We start from the raw sequence: 18,302 nt of genomic DNA, 5'->3' as shown, positions 1-18,302 counted from the left end.
CTTTGTCTCTTCATCCGTACTATTGATTTTCTTCTGCAACAGTTTGGAGCATTCACTCTGTTGTGCTCTAGAGTAGAAATTGCATATTGTTTTTTGGGCTTTTTTGGATAGAGCTTTAGCCTTTTTTTTCAAAAAGATCATTATTAGAGCATATCCTCCTAGCACGCAAAAATTGTCCAGTTGGAATATTTTTTATCAGGTGTTTAGGATGCTGTGAAGTTGCGTGCAGCAAAGTGTTGGCTGACGTACTTTTGTGAAATAAGTTGGTTTATACATAGCCAAGGTTGTCAACTTGGATGGATACATCCAAAAATTCTAACCTCTGCTTGCTACTCTTGTACATCTGTTTGATGTTATGATTATTCATGTTTAGTTCTGTTATAAAACGCTGTAGTTCTTCCAGTGTACCTTTCCATATCTTGAGAATGTCATCTATGTATCTCCACCGAGTGATAACCCTGTTGCTCAGACCTAATGGTGCAGTCTGGAAAGCCTCATGCTCCCATAGCCGTTTCCTGGAGCTGTAGGTAAAATACCTCACGGAATATGAAAAAATTGTGTATGAGGACAAAATTGAGTACTTTTATCAAAAGTTTAATCATGTTGTCATCCAGCTCATTAGATTCCAGGAAGAAATTTACTGCCTCTAGCCCATCCTGATGTCAAATCGAGGTGGATAGTGACTCGACCTCGCATGTGACAAGGTACATATTCTCTTCCAATTGTATCCCATGTAATTTTTTAAGAGTGTCTGTTGCATCCTTCAAGTATGAGGGGAATATTTCTACGAATGATTTAAGGTAGCAATCTATCAGTCTTGAAAGGGGATTGGAAATGTTATTAATGCCTGATATAGTAGGTTTACCTGGTGGTACTGTTGGGTCTTTATGCATTTTGGCAGCAAATAAATACTTGCTACCATTGGATCTCCAATCCACAGCCCATCCTTTTGTTTTGAGGTTAACACGCCTTGTGACACTACGTCAGATAACAGGTCTTGTAATTCAATCCTATATTTAAATAGAGGATTATATGTCAGTCTTTGATAGCACTTGTTTTTTTTTAGTTGCCTCATCATCTCTTTCTCGTATGCATCGATGGGCCAAATCACGATGTTGCCATTCTTATTGGATGGTTTAATAGTTACCCCTTTGATACTCTGTAGGTCCTTGAGTGCTCGTCTCTCCTCCTGGCTGAGATTGTCCCCCTTGATTGTTTCTGGAATTGTCTGTATGTCCTGCATGACCGTTCGAACAAATAGATCAACGTCCAGAAGAGTAGATTTTGGGGAAACTTATTCGACTTGGGGAGAAAGTATCGCGGGTACTTACTGCCATGATTTTATGATTGATCCCCTAACTCCTCTGGTATCTGGAGTGCGTCTTTCTCTGCTGCTTCATAGATTTTTTTTACTACTTAAATAAAAGAAAACACTATGTTTGGTTTCTCCATAATAGAATATTTAATAAACTTGTTGTTGCTGAGATCTCCATCTGTGCATATGCCACCTCCCAGCGACCATTTTCCCGGAAGAAATCCACCGCACAGGAAAGCATGGATGAAACTGCAGAGTTCCCCCAGGGGGACACAGCACGGCAGCATCGCCCGGTAAAAGAGCGTGGCAGCAAGCATCAGAGATACAGCGTGGCAGCAGCTTCCAGTAAAAGAGCATGCAGCAAGCATCGGGGACACAGCATGGTGGCAGCACCCGGCAGCAAGAAACACAGTGCGATGGCAAGGTTCCGGGACACAGCATGGCGGCAGCACCCGGAAGCATGGGACAGAGTGCGATGGCAACATCCATCTCCTCCAGCAGCAACCCTGAGACCCCGCTTCACCACAGCCACCCCCCCCGGCAAGCAACAAGATGCATGGATTATAAGAAGCACCACCATTTTATTAAAAAAGTTTTTTTCCTATTTTTCTCCTCAAAATTTGGGGTGCGTCTTATAATCTGGAGCATCTTATAAAGCGAAAAATATGGTACATAATATGATAAAATGCATAGTATAATTCAAAAATACAACTTATCCTGCAAAAAACAAGCCTTCATATGGCCATATCAATGGAAAAATAAAAAAGAATTATGTCTCTTGGAAGAAGATGTGGACAAAATAATGGTGAAAAAATGGAAAATCCAGGGGGCTGCTACTTGATACAGATATTCCATTATTTATATACTGAAAATTTTTCCATTTGATGTCTGTGTTAAATATGTTATTACACTGATTGTACCAACAAATGGGTCCATATCGGTGAGGCTCACAATGGTTGCAATTTTCCAGGCTATACTGATCTTCTGCCTTTTAATTGACTTAATTCTCTTGAGTTTGCAATTAACAAGCAGAGCTATCCTATAACAGCAATTCATACTTAGGTTTTGCACTAGAAATAAAAAGACATATTGCCTGGAGAGTTCCTTTCACATAGATCAATAGATGATCAATTGTATTCCCAATGCAGTGTTAAAAACTGCAGGCGAGCAAGCAGTGAAGAATATATGGTAATTCAGTAGCTGGGCCTTCTTTTCCCAAAATATACAAAATAGTACATTAAATGGGTTTCCTAGATTCTCCTTCTGCAAAAGGCTCACTACTGATTTTATAAAAATGGAATTGGGTTATGAAGCATGCCGAGGTTTTTATTGCTGTCAATAGAAGACACAATTCTAAGCCCTAGTTCTGTATCACCATTTATTCTTACTGATGCGTTTCTATATAGCTGGAAGGTATCAGATGACCGAGCACTGACACTAGATATGTTTGTATATATGTCTTGCTCTATTCGCCCTATCATTGCATGTGCCTGGAGACTAGAATGGGAACTTTTGTACTAACTCTAGTGTGTTTGAAGCGTTGCTATTCCCGTACATCTACTATTGATTTCTTCATCTTGTCCATTATTTATGAAGAATGAAATGCACTTTCAGAGAACTAAGTATTAATCACAAACATTTACTTATTTTTTGTTTCTTTATATATTACTTTAAAACATAATAGAAACTAAATAACTTCTAACTTAATAGGTGAATTTTTCCATTTGAAGAGTGCCAAGTCGATGTAAGGAGACTTATAGGGCATGCAATATTCTCCTGGGAGAGAGGAAGAAGGCAGGAACTCTAGTGCCACCTATTTGATGTAGCAATCCTAAAAGTCAATATAGACCCTTTAATGAGCCTAGAGGTGGCACCAGAGTTCCTGTCCTCTTTCTCTCTGCAAAGGATATTTACATATACTATTAAATATTCTTTTATATTCTGACGCCTCTGAGATTATTATTTTTAAGCGTAAGCTGCCCCATAATAAAGTTCCCTTAATCAGTTGCCCCCAACCTGTGATTCTATGGCTATTGTAAAACTAAAAATCCAGTTGTAGAACTCCAAGACTTGAAATCCAAGACTGGAAATTGGGAGTTACAGTTCCACAACAGATTAAGGGTCACAGGATGGCGGCTACTGGACCAAACGTTTCCAGCTTGTGATTTACGTATTTTTCTTATTTAATATTTTAATTTCTTGTTTCTTTTTTTTAATCTTTTATTGTTGGTTTAAAAAACAATCTCCCATGAAGCAAATACATTAACACAAAACAATGGTCTTTATTTTGAAGACATTTTTCATTCTTTTTGCTTTAGTTTTTTCGCCTAGCCTTCCAAGAGGTGTAAGTTTTTTTTTTTTTCTGGAAGGTTGATATATAGTTTTGAACGTCATCATTACTTTGCTCATATAATGTGCTGAAAAACATGAACAAATTCTAAAGGGTATGGTAATTGAAAATAACACAGCAGTTCTGCCATTGTTTTGGGGGTTTGCTTTAACAACTTTGAAAATTAAATGGTACATTTGTTTGTGTAGTTATGGTGATTTCTAGGAGAAATACTTCATTTTCTGGAAGAATTTCAAGGGTGCCAACACTTTCAGCCATGATTGTATTTTTTATTTTATTTTGTAATTCTTTACCCAAAACTTAATAACATTTTACTGTAAAAATATATCCCAAGGTTATGTGATGAGGTTCCAAACAAAAAGGTCCTCAATAATCACCAGTTATCTTTCTGTCTCTCTCTCTCCACATTGTATTTCTTTGATATTAACGGGGTTGACTGCTACTGGACAACCACTTTTTAACTGTTGAAAGTGACCCATAAAAAAGACATATATTCACCTTCCACACTGGAGCCATTCCAGAGATGGTTTGTTTCCAGTTGGTCAAGTAGCATCATTATGTCTCATGGACTCTGCAGAGAGGCTTCAGTTGATTGGGGGGGGCGCTGATTGGCTGCAGCAGTCAAGTTACATAACAATGCCCCATGAATGTCCGGAGACATGGCACCACCATTGTATATGAAGAACTTTAGAGGTTAAGGAGTTGTTTCTTAGTAGACAATCACATGTATAATGAGTTTAATAAATTATTCTTAGAATGTAATAATTTAATACAGAAAATCTGCTAAAATTAATTTATATGGGCAGCAGTGTCCTCATTAGTAAACTAATAAAAAGAACATCCAGAGGCTTGGTCAATTTTATGACAGGAGCAAAGAGAACAAGGTCTGTTCAGCCACAATAACATTTTTGCCTGTTGTGCAATACTCCCTTTCTTCGGGAGGTAGGTGTGAGACTCCTGGTTATAAATAAAGGCTTTGTTGAGAGGAAGCTGCAGTCCATGGTACCTTAAGATTGAATATGTGATTTACTGACAGGGAGTGAGGCGAGGAGTATTCCAGGACAATATATCCTGTGATTAATAAAACGTATCTTCTCACTTCTGGACTCTACAGTACATGCTCTGCACAGGAATTATGACCCATGAGTGCTCAGGGAAACTTGCACCAGAATAAAGTGGCTTTACTGCTAACAAAAAGGGCACAGAGCTTATTCAATGTCAGCTGTAATTATAATAATTATTATAGGGTTACAGGGACACGATGGGAATTTAGAGGCAAGGTTACCTTTAGATGTAATTTTTTTTTTAAAGATAGCATCTGAGATACACATGATCTATAAAACAGCTCCCTCGCCTACATTATTTTTTATAAGTAGCTTCTTCATACCTATTTATGGACCTCAGCATCACAGTGGTTCTCTCTTTGATATACTGTCAAAAATAAGATTGCTATATTAAAAAAAGCTACATTTTGGACAACCCCTTATAAACATGACTTTAAGACTTCAAATGACTCTTCTGTCTTGCAATCAGCAAAAGTTAGTGACTAAATACTGAGGCTTTTTATAAACCATAGTAAGTGATGTTGAGCCATCTGAATCAAAGCTATAATTTAAGGGAAGTTCTCCATCTGCCGGGTGATCTTACAGCTGTCAGATTCTGTTGCAGAAATAAAAAAAGGCGTCTTAACAATGTCACTTGGTCGTGACGGCTCCTTAACATCATGCTGCTTTCAAAAATGCATGTCACATCAATGTAAAAGAGATAGAAAGAATTCCTCTGATGCCATGAGACTTAAGCAGGATCATGCCATTTAGAACTCTTCTCTTTGAGAAGAAATAAAAAAAAAATATTTTGAATTTGCAATTTTACATTACAAAATAAACACTGTAAATAATGAATGGTAAAATCATAGGTAATAAGTATTATTACCTATGATTATTATTAATTATAGAAACATTCTTAAAATACTGAAAATCAATCCAACCAAAACAGGTGCGAGACTCTTAGTGAAAAGGTATAAACCTACACAAAAGGGGCAAGGCAGTGGATCAATAAATAGTATCAGGACAATATACCACCGTTCACAAAGTCGCTGTGTACAAAATCCATGCCAGAATAGGGGTTGATGATAAAGTATAACAAATTTTATTTCAATAAATATTCACATAGACAAAATATACAGTGGATGAATGATAGCAGCTAAAAAGTAACCGGTGTACCTAGATGTTACAAAGGTAGTATAGGTACACAGGTAATAAACATAATTATCCTGCTGCAACACCTGCAGTGCACTGAGCTAAATCATCATAGATGGGATGGTCATATATAAAGAGGACATACTGAGGAAATGGCTGGGCTAAATAGCCTACCGATAGTCCATAATAATATATGTTATATAGTATTAATATAGTCCATAATAATTATGTTTATTACCTGTGTACCGATACTACCTTTGTAACATCTAGGTACACCGGTTACTTTTTAGCAGCTTTCATTCCTCCACTGTATATTTTGTCTATGTGAATATTTATCTTTTGAAATAAAATTTGTTATACTTCATCATCAACCCCTATTCTGGCAATTTATTTTGTACACAATGACTTTGTGAACGGTGGTATATTGTCCTGATACTATTTATTGATCCACTGCCTTGCCCCTTTTTTGTAGGTTATTATGTTATGGCCTAGGTTTCTTTTTCCTCAGCTGGCCTAGAGGATTTCTTTTTGTAGGTTTCTTAGTGAAAAGGTATCTGCACATGAGATAGTAAGCATGAAGTGTCTCAAAACCATAGCATCATCATGAAACTTTGCAATTCAAGGCTAAGTTCCCATGATGAGTATTTGGGGCGTTTTGATGTTGGAGCATCTCTGCACCAATTATCTAAATAGGTTACTTATGTTTTTTCATTTGGATTTTTTATATGTATTTTTCTTATGTTTTTCATGTGCAGTTTTTGTCTTTTTTTTGGCATGCCGAGTTTTGAATAAAATTGAGTTGTTTTGAATGCTTCCTGTTAGTTAGCGTTAATAAAAATTTGCTAAGTCATCATGTGCAGATTAAACTTGTTTTTGGTGTGTCCACTGCGGAAATGCACTAAAAATTCATATGGGTTTATTACCTGCGTATTTTCCTCATCTCATTCAAGTCTGTGGGGAAAATATGCAAATAAAACGCATATTTATCAAGAGGAGTTGACATGTTTCGGATTTCAAAAATGCACTGCGGGTCAGTTTCTACTGTGAATAAAAAGCAAAGTGGACATGAAGTCTCTATAAATCTTATTCCCTTTTATGGAACCGTAATATGCTTTGTTTGTTGGAGCATCATCAAAAATGCACCTAATACTCATCAAGGGAGCTTAGCCTAAGGGTAGGTGTTTACTGAGGTTTTTGAGGAGTTTTTGGAGAAGAAACTGAGTGAAAACATTTTAAATCCTCCACAAAAATGGAAAATTCCTCAAAAACTCTAAGTTTCTGCTCAGTTTATGCTGCAAAATCTCAGCAAAAGACCCTAAAAGGGGTGTAGTACAGTATTGGTAAAAAAAGAAGCAAGGTGTTAAAAAAAAAGCACCAAACCTGATAAGGCCAAACACAACTCTTGAACAGTAGTGGTACTGTTTCTGGAAAAAACTCTTCTATGTGTTTCCAGTTTTGTAAACCCTTTAAGGCTAGGGCTACATCTACAAGTTTTATTATTCAAAAATCAGTGTAAAAAGCATGCACATGGACTATCACTCTCTTGGAACACCAGAGCATATTATGTAGATAGGGAAATTGGTACAGCAGAGCCGAGTGTTCCAACAGCACCTGTATATATCTACAATATAATGAGTTACACCCCTTTTGGAACTTTCAACTGTTACCAGGGCCAAAATGGGACTGAAATTCAGCTATGGCAGCTGAAAACACACAGCACACATTCACTTCACTAGTTGGAGATCTCAATTATAAATATGACTCTGACTCTTGTTGGAGGAAATAAAGATTTACTAGAAGTACATAGTACCAATAATACAGATATATAAGGTTACAAATACCCCCACTATGATCACATAGTACCATGAGCCAATGATGAAATGTCACCATATTGATCATTAAAAGACACATGTTTACCAAAACCAATATTACCATCAATATTGCAGTATGAGACAGATAATACTGCCATACCATAAGCATATATTAACAACATATACAGTAGCATTATACCACTATACTGATCATCAACCAAACCTACAGCACTAACACTGATATTACCACCATACAGTGACCATTTAATGGTAATATCAGAGACTCACTAACTGATTGTAGTCATACATATCTTATTTTGCTCAGACCACCATGACCACGCTTTCAAGTTATGACTTGTCTCTGTAGAATGTGACACACAGAAAATTTTGATTTCTGCATTTTCCAGGACTATTCCCCAACTCTAAATAAACTATAAAGTGCTATAACCTATTACCAGCACTACACAGTATTCATGCCCCTATTTATCTCATATTATTAATAATGCACCTCCATGGCTGTTTATAATAATACTGCACCCCTATACCTTCTTTTAATAATGACCTCTCCAAATGTTCCTCTAGTCCCCCATTGTGCCTTCTTATGATAATGATCCCTCATTATGCCTCCTTATAATAATGACTCCACCATTGTGCCTCTTTTTGATTAAAAAAAGCGCAAGTACAGTGCGAAACGGACGTCATCTACACCTGCTCACATAAGCTCCGTTCCTCACTCTCCCGGCCATGGATTTTTAAATGAAGATCTAATAAAGCAAGGAATTTTTAACAGATCGGTGAGTTCCTTCCTTTTTCTTCTCATTCATACAAGTGAAAATAAAGTAATACCCCACTCCCATGCTGAGCGGTGATGAGCTCCTCCTCCTCCTTCACAGAAGTCTCCAATCCAACACAGGTGGTGGTATGAAGTGATATCGAATCACCTGGCATCCTCTGCACCAACTTGTCAGACTAAAGTGGCAGAGCAGGGAGATCATGGCTTTCTGCTCCGCTGAAGTTATTAACAGGATGAGCATCTTTGGGGATGTAGATATTATTAAAAGTGATGCGTTCAGAAGCAGACCAATACTGGAACAGCCCATCTGGTATTGCCTTAATTCCCAAATGGCCAGTCTGGCCCTGGCTCTTGCTGTCCATTTGTGTCTACTGTGACAATCAGGCTATCAACTCTTGTTATTAAAGCAGACTGTTTATTAATATTCAACCCTCAGGCGCACCACATGTGCAACTTTGGGGAGTGGGGATCTATTGTACTTGGTAAGATTAATACATATCCCAATAGCACCTTGGCAGAATGTAGGACAATCAGAGGCATCTCAAATTCTCAGTTGGATACATACAGGCAAGCTGCAAGTAACAGATGTTTTTATATAAGAGAATGGAGAGTCTGTTGGACAGGCACATCCCAGCAGTATGTTGTATTGAAGGAGATTTCAGGTTCTTCAGCTACTAATCTCTCAGCTTGTGGTTTTCCGTGTCTTCAATTTCATTTTCCCATCATCAGCTTTTCTAAAATTCACTGACAAAATTGGTTAGTTCACTGCCACACACAGCACTACACATTGCTATCATCTGCAGTGAGTAGACTAATGTTCAAAGCTAAGGAAAGAGAAAGGGAAGTTAAAACAGCTATCCTAAGTTATGTAGATTATTCTAAGGTCTGATCCTCATATTAGTGTTATTTTTAATATTCTGAGACACATTAAAAAAAAATTCCACAATTTATTAGATTCCCATAGGCCCTGTTTACAGCAGAGAGGTGGTCACATATGCACCGTCATGCTCTATCACCTTGCAGTCAACTGTTTGAACAAGAAAGGATGAATCAAGGATTCGTACTAGAATGAAAACATTTATCATTGTCATGTTTGTCACTTTTTGCTTCTTGGCTTATTGATTCTGGATTTTGAATAGAGATACAAGGGGTAAAGTTGCTCCTCGTGGACAGTGACATGCCTGCTTTCGCATGCCAGTGTAAGGAGGCTTATACACCATGCAATGCTCCTCTGGGAAATTAAATGTGTAATTTGCATAATGGATTTTGGATAGGAATTTTAAGACTTCAGCAATGTACTCTGCTCAAAAAAATAAAGGTAACACTTAAACAACACAATGTAACTCCAAGTCAATCACACTTCTGTGAAATCAACCTATCCAGTTATGAAGCAACATCTATTGTGAATAAATTTCTCCTGCTATTGTGCAAATGGAACAGACAACAGGTAGAAATGATAGGCAATTAGCAAGACAACCCTTATAAAAGAGTGGTTCTGCGGGGGGTGACCACAGTCCATTTCTCTGTTCTCATCATTTTTGGCTGTTGTTTTGGTCACTTTTGCATTTTGTCATTGCTCTCACCCCTAGAGGTACTGTACAGTAGCATGAGTTGCTGTCTACAACCCACAGAAGTTGCTCAGGTAGTGCAGCTCATCTAGGATAGCACATCAATGCGAGATGTGGCAAGAAGGGTAGCTGTGTCTGTCAGCACAGTGTCCAGAGCATGGAGCAGACACCAGAAGACAGGACAGTACACCAAGAGGTGAGCAGAGGGTCATAGGAGGGCAACAACCCAGCAGCACAACCGCTACACCCTCCTTAGTGCAAGGAGGAACAGGAGGAGCACTGTCAGAGCCCTGCAAAATGATCTCCAGCAGGACACTAACATCCATGTGCCTGCTCAATGTACCAAAAACAGACTCCAGGAGGGTGGTATGAGGGCTCGACATCTACAAGTGGGTGTTGTGCTTACAGCCCAACACTTTGCAGGGCAATTGGCATTTGCCAGAGAACACCAAAATTGGCAGATTCAACATTGGCTCCCTGTGCTCTTCACGGATGAGAGCAAGTTCACAATGTGCATATGCGACAAACATGACAGAGTCTGGAGTTGCCATGGTGTTGTGAATTTACCTTTTGGCTCCCTCTAGTGGCTACTAGTGATTTTACTCTGGGTATGTCTATCATCCCTTGTATGCTCACCTGGGTCGTTAGGTCAGGGGTGTTGCTATATAAGCTCCCTGGACCTTCAGTTCAATGCCTGGCAACGTTGATATCAGAGCTAATCTGTAGTGCTCTTGTCTACTGATCCTGGTTCCTGCGTGATTAAGCTAAGTCCGCTTTCTTGCTTTTTGCTATTTGTTTTTGTTTGCATTTTTGTCCAGCTTGTTCATTATCTGTATCCTTTCCTTGCTGGAAGCTCTAGGGAGGCTGGAGTTCTCCCCCCGGGCCATTAGACGGTTCGGGGGTTCTTGAATCTCCAGTGTGGAATTTTGTTAGGGTTTTTGTTGACCATATAAGTTATCTTACTACATTCTGCTATTAGTAAGCGGGCCTCTCTTTGCTAAACCTAGTTCATCTCTGTGTTTGTCATTTCCTCTTACCTCACCGTTATTATTTGTGGGGGGCTTGTATCCTACTTTTGGGGTCTATTCTCTGGAGGCAAGAGAGGTCTTTGTTTTCCTCTTCTAGGGGTAGTTAGTCCTCCGGCTGGCGCGAGACATCTAGCGACCAACGTAGGCATGTTCCCCGGCTACTTCTAGTGTTGGCGTTAGGAGTAGATATATGGTCAACCCAGTTACCACTGCCCTATGAGCTGGATTTTTGTACTTCGCAGACTTGCTGATATCTCTGAGACCCTCGCCATTGGGGTCATAACACATGGAGAACGTTCTGCTGCCTGCAAAATCCTCCAGCATGACCGGTTTGGCAGTGGGTCAGTAATGGTGTTTTGGGAGGCATTTTTTTGTGCTAGCCAGAAGTATCCTGAGTGTCATTAAGTACCCCGATGAGATCCTCAGACCCATTGTGAGACCATGTGCAGGTGCATTCAGCCCTGGGTTCCTTCTGATGCATGACAATGCTAGGCCTCATGTTGCTGAAGTGTGTCAGCAGTTCCTGAATGATGAAGGCATTGATGCTATGGATTGGCCTGCCTGTTCCCAAGATCTGAATCCAGTTGAGCACATCTGGGACATCCACCAATGCCACATTGCACCACAGACTGTTCAGGAGTTCACTGATGCTTTAATCCAGGTCTGGGAGGAGATCCATCAGGAGAACATTCTCATCAGGAGCATGCCCAGGCATTGTAGGGAGGTCATACAGGCACGTGGAAGTCACACACACTACTGAGCATCATTTGCTTTTCTTGAGGCATTTCCACTGAAGTTGGATCAGCCTGTAATTTGATTTTCCACTTTCATTTTGAGTATCATTCCAAATCGGGACCTCCATAGGATATTAAATTTGATTTACATTGATCATTTTTATGTTTTGCTGTTCTCATTGCATTCCACTATGTAATGAATAAAGATTTGCAACTGGAATATGTCATTTAGTGATATCTAGGACGTGGTATTTTAGTGTTCCCTTTATTTTTTTGAGCAGTGTATTTTGAAGAAAGAGGGTGTGTAAAGGAAATATGTAACTAATAATCTACACATTGGTGTATAACATGAGCAATGGACAGTCAGCCACTATTTCTAAGTAATAAATTAGAATTCTACTTTTAGCTACTATTTGGTGGATTTCAGACATATATTTCCATCACTTGTTTATTTAAATTGATTTCTTTACGGGTAATAACACTAACCCTCTTGCACTCAATCTATTTTAGCAGTTATTTTAGGTTTATCATGGTCATTGGATGTAGATTTTACATAGGAAAACAGTTTCATTTGTTAGAGATAAGCAAGGTAGTCTGTATCTGAAATGAGCAAATTGTTTGTGATATTTACTACCCAGTAGACCTTTCAAATCTGTGTTGCCCATAGTTAGGATTTGGAAGTCTTTTATGAACTGTGAGGGACTCAAATGTAATCAATAAGCACGAACGTAATTAAAAGGACTGTCTGGTTTAGAAAATGTATTTTCTAATTCCCTATTAGGGAATTCTGAGTTAATAGAGGGGGCACTGTTCAGGACCCTCATCTATTAAACAGAGCACAGAACAACCTCAAACAGCATTTATCATTCTGCAGGACATGGCACAAACAATACATGACAGCCCATTGATTTCAATTAGAACTGTGCAATGCCTTATTTCCCCTGAGGTGGCACTGTAGGGGAATTGCTGCTGAGTTCACCCATAGATTATAGAAAATTGTTTGGAATTTAGCAGCAGGAAATCCCGTCATCAACTTAGCAAGGAAACTTTTTAGTAAAAGCAAATGGTAATGCTTGGGTGCTCGACCCAAGTAACAAGTATAATGGAAGTCATGGGGAAATTCTTAATTTTTCCAGTAGCCCCTCCCCCAAAGGTCCAGAGGGGTCTAAAATTGATCAAATCGATGGAAACAGTGCTAAAATGGCATACAAAAACTAGCAGAAAAAAGACAGCGCAATAGGGTTTTATCTAAAGCTGTTTAAATAAGGTTATGCTAACCTGATTTGGTTGTGTACACACAACATTTCAATCACTTATACATCCAGCTGCTACAGGTCCAATGGGTCTTCAGACTGGGAAAACACATATAAGCAGGATTTGTGAATAATCTGCACTGCTGGTATCTCATATAATAAATCCAAATCCAGACAGAAAGTACCTGCGGTCATTCTTTAGTCTACACGTTTCGAAGCACTACAAGAATTCTTCATCGGGACAAGAAAAGCAGAGCTCACACCACAACGCAGTTACGTTTATAGTGATAAAAGGTCAAATCTTGAAGCCAAATAGACACATCATGGGCACCTAATGAGGTGTCAAAGTTCATCAAAGTTCATCAGGGAAAAAAAAGAAAAAAAAGGATTCTTTACAGGTTGGTAGTATTTACAGTGTGTACGGAAAGCATTCATACCTTTCAATTTTTCACTCTTTGTTTCATTGCAGCCATTTGGTCAATTCAAAAAAGTTCATTTTTTTCTTATTAATGTACACCCTGCACCCGATCTTGACTGAAAAAAAAACAGAAATGTAGAAATTTTTGCAAATTTATTACAAAAGCTAAACTGAAATATCACATGGTCGTAAGTATTCAGACCCTTTGCTCAGTATTGAGTAGAAGCACCTTTTGAGCTAGTACAGCCATGAGTCTTCTTGGAAATGATGCAACAAGTTTTTCACACCTGGATTTGGGGATCCTCTGCCATTTTTCTTTGCCAGATCCTCTCCAGTTCCTTTAGGTTGGATTGTGAATGTTGGTGGACAGCCATTTTCAGGTCTCTCCAGAGATGCTCAATTGGGTTTAGGTCAGGGCTCTGGCTGGGCCAATCAAGAATGGTCACAGAGTTCTGAAGCCACTCCTTTGTTATTTTAGCTGTGTGCTTAGGGTCATTGTCTTTTTGGAAGGTGAACCTTCGGCCAAGTCTGAGGTCCAGAGTACTTTGGAAGAAGTTTTCATCCAGGATATCTCTGTATCTTGCAGTATCTTATGCAAGTTATTGACACCAGTTTGCTTATAAAGAAAATAGTTACCTACATGCCCGATATTTTACACTGGGGTTTGTCCGCCACACGGATCGCATATCAGTGCGGTCAAAATTGTGCCATTTCAGGCCTCAATTTAAATTTTGTTGCAGTGTGTAACAATTATATGGGTACTACGGAATCTGATTGCATGGGATAATATGACACTGAGACCAAAGTTGATGCAAATAAGTATATTTAACAAGTTTAACAGAACTAACAGCGCACTTCCTGCAATAGTAACGAAAACACAGCACAATATGGAATGATGCAAGTAAAGCAAAACTAACAGAGCACGTCCTGCAATTGTAACGAAAACACAGCTCAATACAGAAATGTCCAGAAAAAATGAAGAGTGGGGCGCGACCGCTAAGATAACCAGTCCAACAGTAATATAGCGCAGGTGTGTTCAAGGCACTAAACGTAGGAGTCCAGCAAAAAAGTATGTGAGTAAGCACATCGCATTTAATGAGGCAGTCCAGAGATATTAAGAATGACCACGCACACATCACTAAAGTGTAGAAGTCCAGCAATCATAAAGGTGGGAATTCACTTGGTACTTAAAGGGAATGTGCCACCAGTTTTCTTGTAGTTTGTTTTTTTGTGAAATTAAGCTTAAAATAGTAAGTAAAATGTATTAATGCAATGTTTGCACTGTTTGCAAACAATTCTATATGACAAATATTATATATTTTCTTACAAATATATATATTTACCACTAGGGGGAGCATTTTCCATTTTAGACCTCAAGCAGCTATAGTGAGACTTACCAGCTTTACTGTTAGCTGGAAAATTGGGGCAGTAACTGCTGACATCACCATTTCCCTCCCCTTATGGGTGGTCTAGTATCCCTGGGGCAGAATGAAGAGTAGCATCACAGGGCAGCACCGTTTTGTGAGTGACTGCCCTGTGATCTGCTATCACCAGCAGTTACTGCATCAGAAGCACAGCTTGTTTACAGAGGAGCAGAAGAGAGTGGGCTCAGCAGCATGGTGGAGTGGAGGAAGAGTGAAGACATGTTGTGTGTATGGAGCAGCATTATCTGAGCAGAGCTGCCTGTGACTCATCCATCAGTAAGATAAGAGGAGATCCAGGTCTGCAGTGAATGGCCAGGCATTGTGGAGGGAGGGGAGAGATACATTGGTATGGCCGAGAGAGACTGATGGGAGAGAGCGAGACATGTTGAATGATGAGTGAGACACATATGGAGCATGATGGGGAGAGAGATACACATGGAATAACAGGGGTGAGACACTTGGAGCGTGATGAGGAGTGAGACATGTAGTATGATGAGTGAGACATATGGAGCGTGATGGAGAGAGATGGATATGGAATAGCTGGGGTGAGACACTTGGGCTATATGCACACGTTGTGGATTTTGATGGTTTTCCACAGCGTTTTTGGATGCGTGGAATTGCATCAAATCTACAGTGTAGTGCACAACCAATGTTAGTCAATGGGAAATTGAGAATTGTTGTGCACATGCTGTGGAAAAATACGTGCGGATTTGCAGGGTTTTATTTTCCACAGCATGTCAATTCTTTTTGCGGATCTGCAGCGTTTCTGCACCCATTGACTACCATTGAGTCAGGCAAATCCGCAGCAAAACCGCAGGTTTAAAAATCTGTGGTTTTGCTGCGGAGTTGCGTGCGATAAATGCTGCAGATAGGGAGGAGGAAGAGTGTGTGTGGAGACTTGTGTGGGCGGAGACTGTGTGAGCTGTGAATATGTGCGTGTGTGTGCGGGTGTCTGTTGTATCTGCGTGTATGTGTGTGTGCGGGAACAGGGAGTATACTGCTGGTTTATTTTTTTTACAGGAGATAGAAGGCGTTGCATGGATTAGCTGAATAATAAAGATGGGAAACTGTGTAGTGTTTTATTTCATTAAAATACTTTATTCTGGCTGTGTGTTTATTTAACCCCTTAACAACTATAGGATTAGTAATGGATAGGTGTCTTATTGACGCCTCTCCATTACTAAGCCAGCTTGATGTCACCTTACAATACAAAGGTGACATTAACCCCACAAATATTACCCATATGACACCACTACAGGACAGTGGGAAGAGAGAGGCTAAGTGCCAGAATTGGCGCATCTTAGAGATGTGCCATTTCAGGGGTGGCTTTGAGCTGTTGTTTGTAGCTGGGGAAGGGGGGGCAATATCCATGGCCCCTTCTTAGGCTATTAATATCAGCCCCCAGCTGTCTGCATAGCCTTTTCTGATTATTAATTATAGGGGAACCCCACGTTGTTTTTTGGGGGGTTCCCCCTATTTTAATAGCCAATAAAGGCTACATATACAGCTGCGGGCTGATATTCATAGCCTGGGAAGATCCTTAGGTATTAACCCCTTCCTAGGCTATAAACATCATATAGTTCTCACATAATACCGCCATATAGATCACACATAATGGCGCCATATAGTTCTCACATAATACCATCATATAGATCACACATACCGCCATAGTGTTCTCATATAATACCGCCATATACTTCTCACATAATACCGCCATATAGATCACACATAATACCGTCATATAGATCATACACAAAACCCTGTAGATCACACATAAAACCACCATATAATTCTCACATAATAATGCCACATAGATCACACATAATCCCACAATATAATTATCATATAATACAGTCATATATTTTTTACATTATTCCACCATACTGATCAAACATAATACCACCATACAGATCACAAATAATACCGTCATATAGATCACACATAATGCCATAATATAGATCACACATAATACTTGGCGGCATCAAGTGTGGTCTATATGGCAGTACTATGTAAAAAATATATATGGTGGCATCATGTGCGATCTATATGGCAGTGTTATGTAATGAATATATATGGCGGTATGTGTGGTCTTTATGGGAGTATTATGTGATAAATAGATATGGCAGCATTATGTGTGATCCATATGGAAGTGTGCAGGTCTATTGGGGTCACAGAGAGAGATATATGGTGGAGGGAGCAGGGAGACAGGAGCACAGAGTATTTCAGGAGAGCAGTGTGCTGGTCTATCGGGGGAGTGTGCTCACGCGCTGACACACCCTCACAACTGTATGCTTAGCCTTTACTGGCTATTAAAATGGGGGACCCCAAACAAAAAAAATGGTGTGGGGTCCCCCTATAATTAATAACCAGCAAAGGCTATGCAAACAGCTGCAGGATATTGATAGCCTAGGAAGGGGCCATGGATATTGCCCCCCCCCCCCCCCGCAGGCTAAAAACCATCAGCTCTCAGCCGCCCCAGAAATGGCGCATCTATTGGATGCTTCTTTTCTGGCACTTTGCCTGGCTCTTCCCACTTGCCCTGTAGCGCTGGCAAGTTGGTTTCATATTTGTGGGGTTGATGTCATCTTTGTATTGTCAGGTGACATCAAGCCCACAGCTTAGTAATGGAGAGGTGTATATAAGAAACCTATCCATTACGAATCCTATAGTTGTATTGTAAATAAAGACACAGTCAGAATAAAGTTTTCTTAATCTTAATTAAACCATACTCACCGAACGCATAATCCCTGAATCCTTCGCCTCCTGCAACAAAAATAAAATGAACCACAAACATTCCTCACCTGCCCGCCGAGAAGATAATCCATAATGTCCCATGAAGATCCTGATCGCTTTGAGAGCAGTCACATCAGTGATATGACTGCTCTCAAAGACAGCCGGCGATACACTGACAGGAGGTGATCACCCCCTGCAGTGGATCACTACGCCACCATGAGTATAATGTTTTTTTATTTTTATGTGAATGTGTATGTAATGTAACTTTTTTTTAAACTGAGCACAGGTACCGGCAGATGATACTACTCTCCCATCAGACATAGACCAATGGGAGTAGTAGTCTCATAGGTCTGCGCCTGCTTTTTTACCGCAGGTCACCGCTGCAGGTCACAGTCAGCTGCAGAATCACGCTGACATCTGCCAGTATGATCCCACAGCGCTGCGACCAACAGTACCGGCGGTAGCGTTACCGCAGGTCACAGTCACAGCTGTGGGGTCACGCTGACATGTGACAGCATGACCCGCGCAGCTCCTGTTATCACATGCACTGAGATGTGTGTGCAATGGAGAAATATATGCAGGGGGAGAGGAGTGCAAAGGAGGGAGAGCAACCCATGGGGAGAGAGAAGTGCATAGGAGGGAGAGTGACCCATGGGGAGTGAGACATGCAGGGGGGA

Source organism: Ranitomeya variabilis, chromosome 1, assembly GCF_051348905.1.
Source record: "Ranitomeya variabilis isolate aRanVar5 chromosome 1, aRanVar5.hap1, whole genome shotgun sequence".
Lineage (NCBI taxonomy): Eukaryota > Metazoa > Chordata > Amphibia > Anura > Dendrobatidae > Ranitomeya > Ranitomeya variabilis.
The sequence above is the reverse complement of the archived record's forward strand: the minus strand, read 5'-3'. Positions refer to the sequence as shown.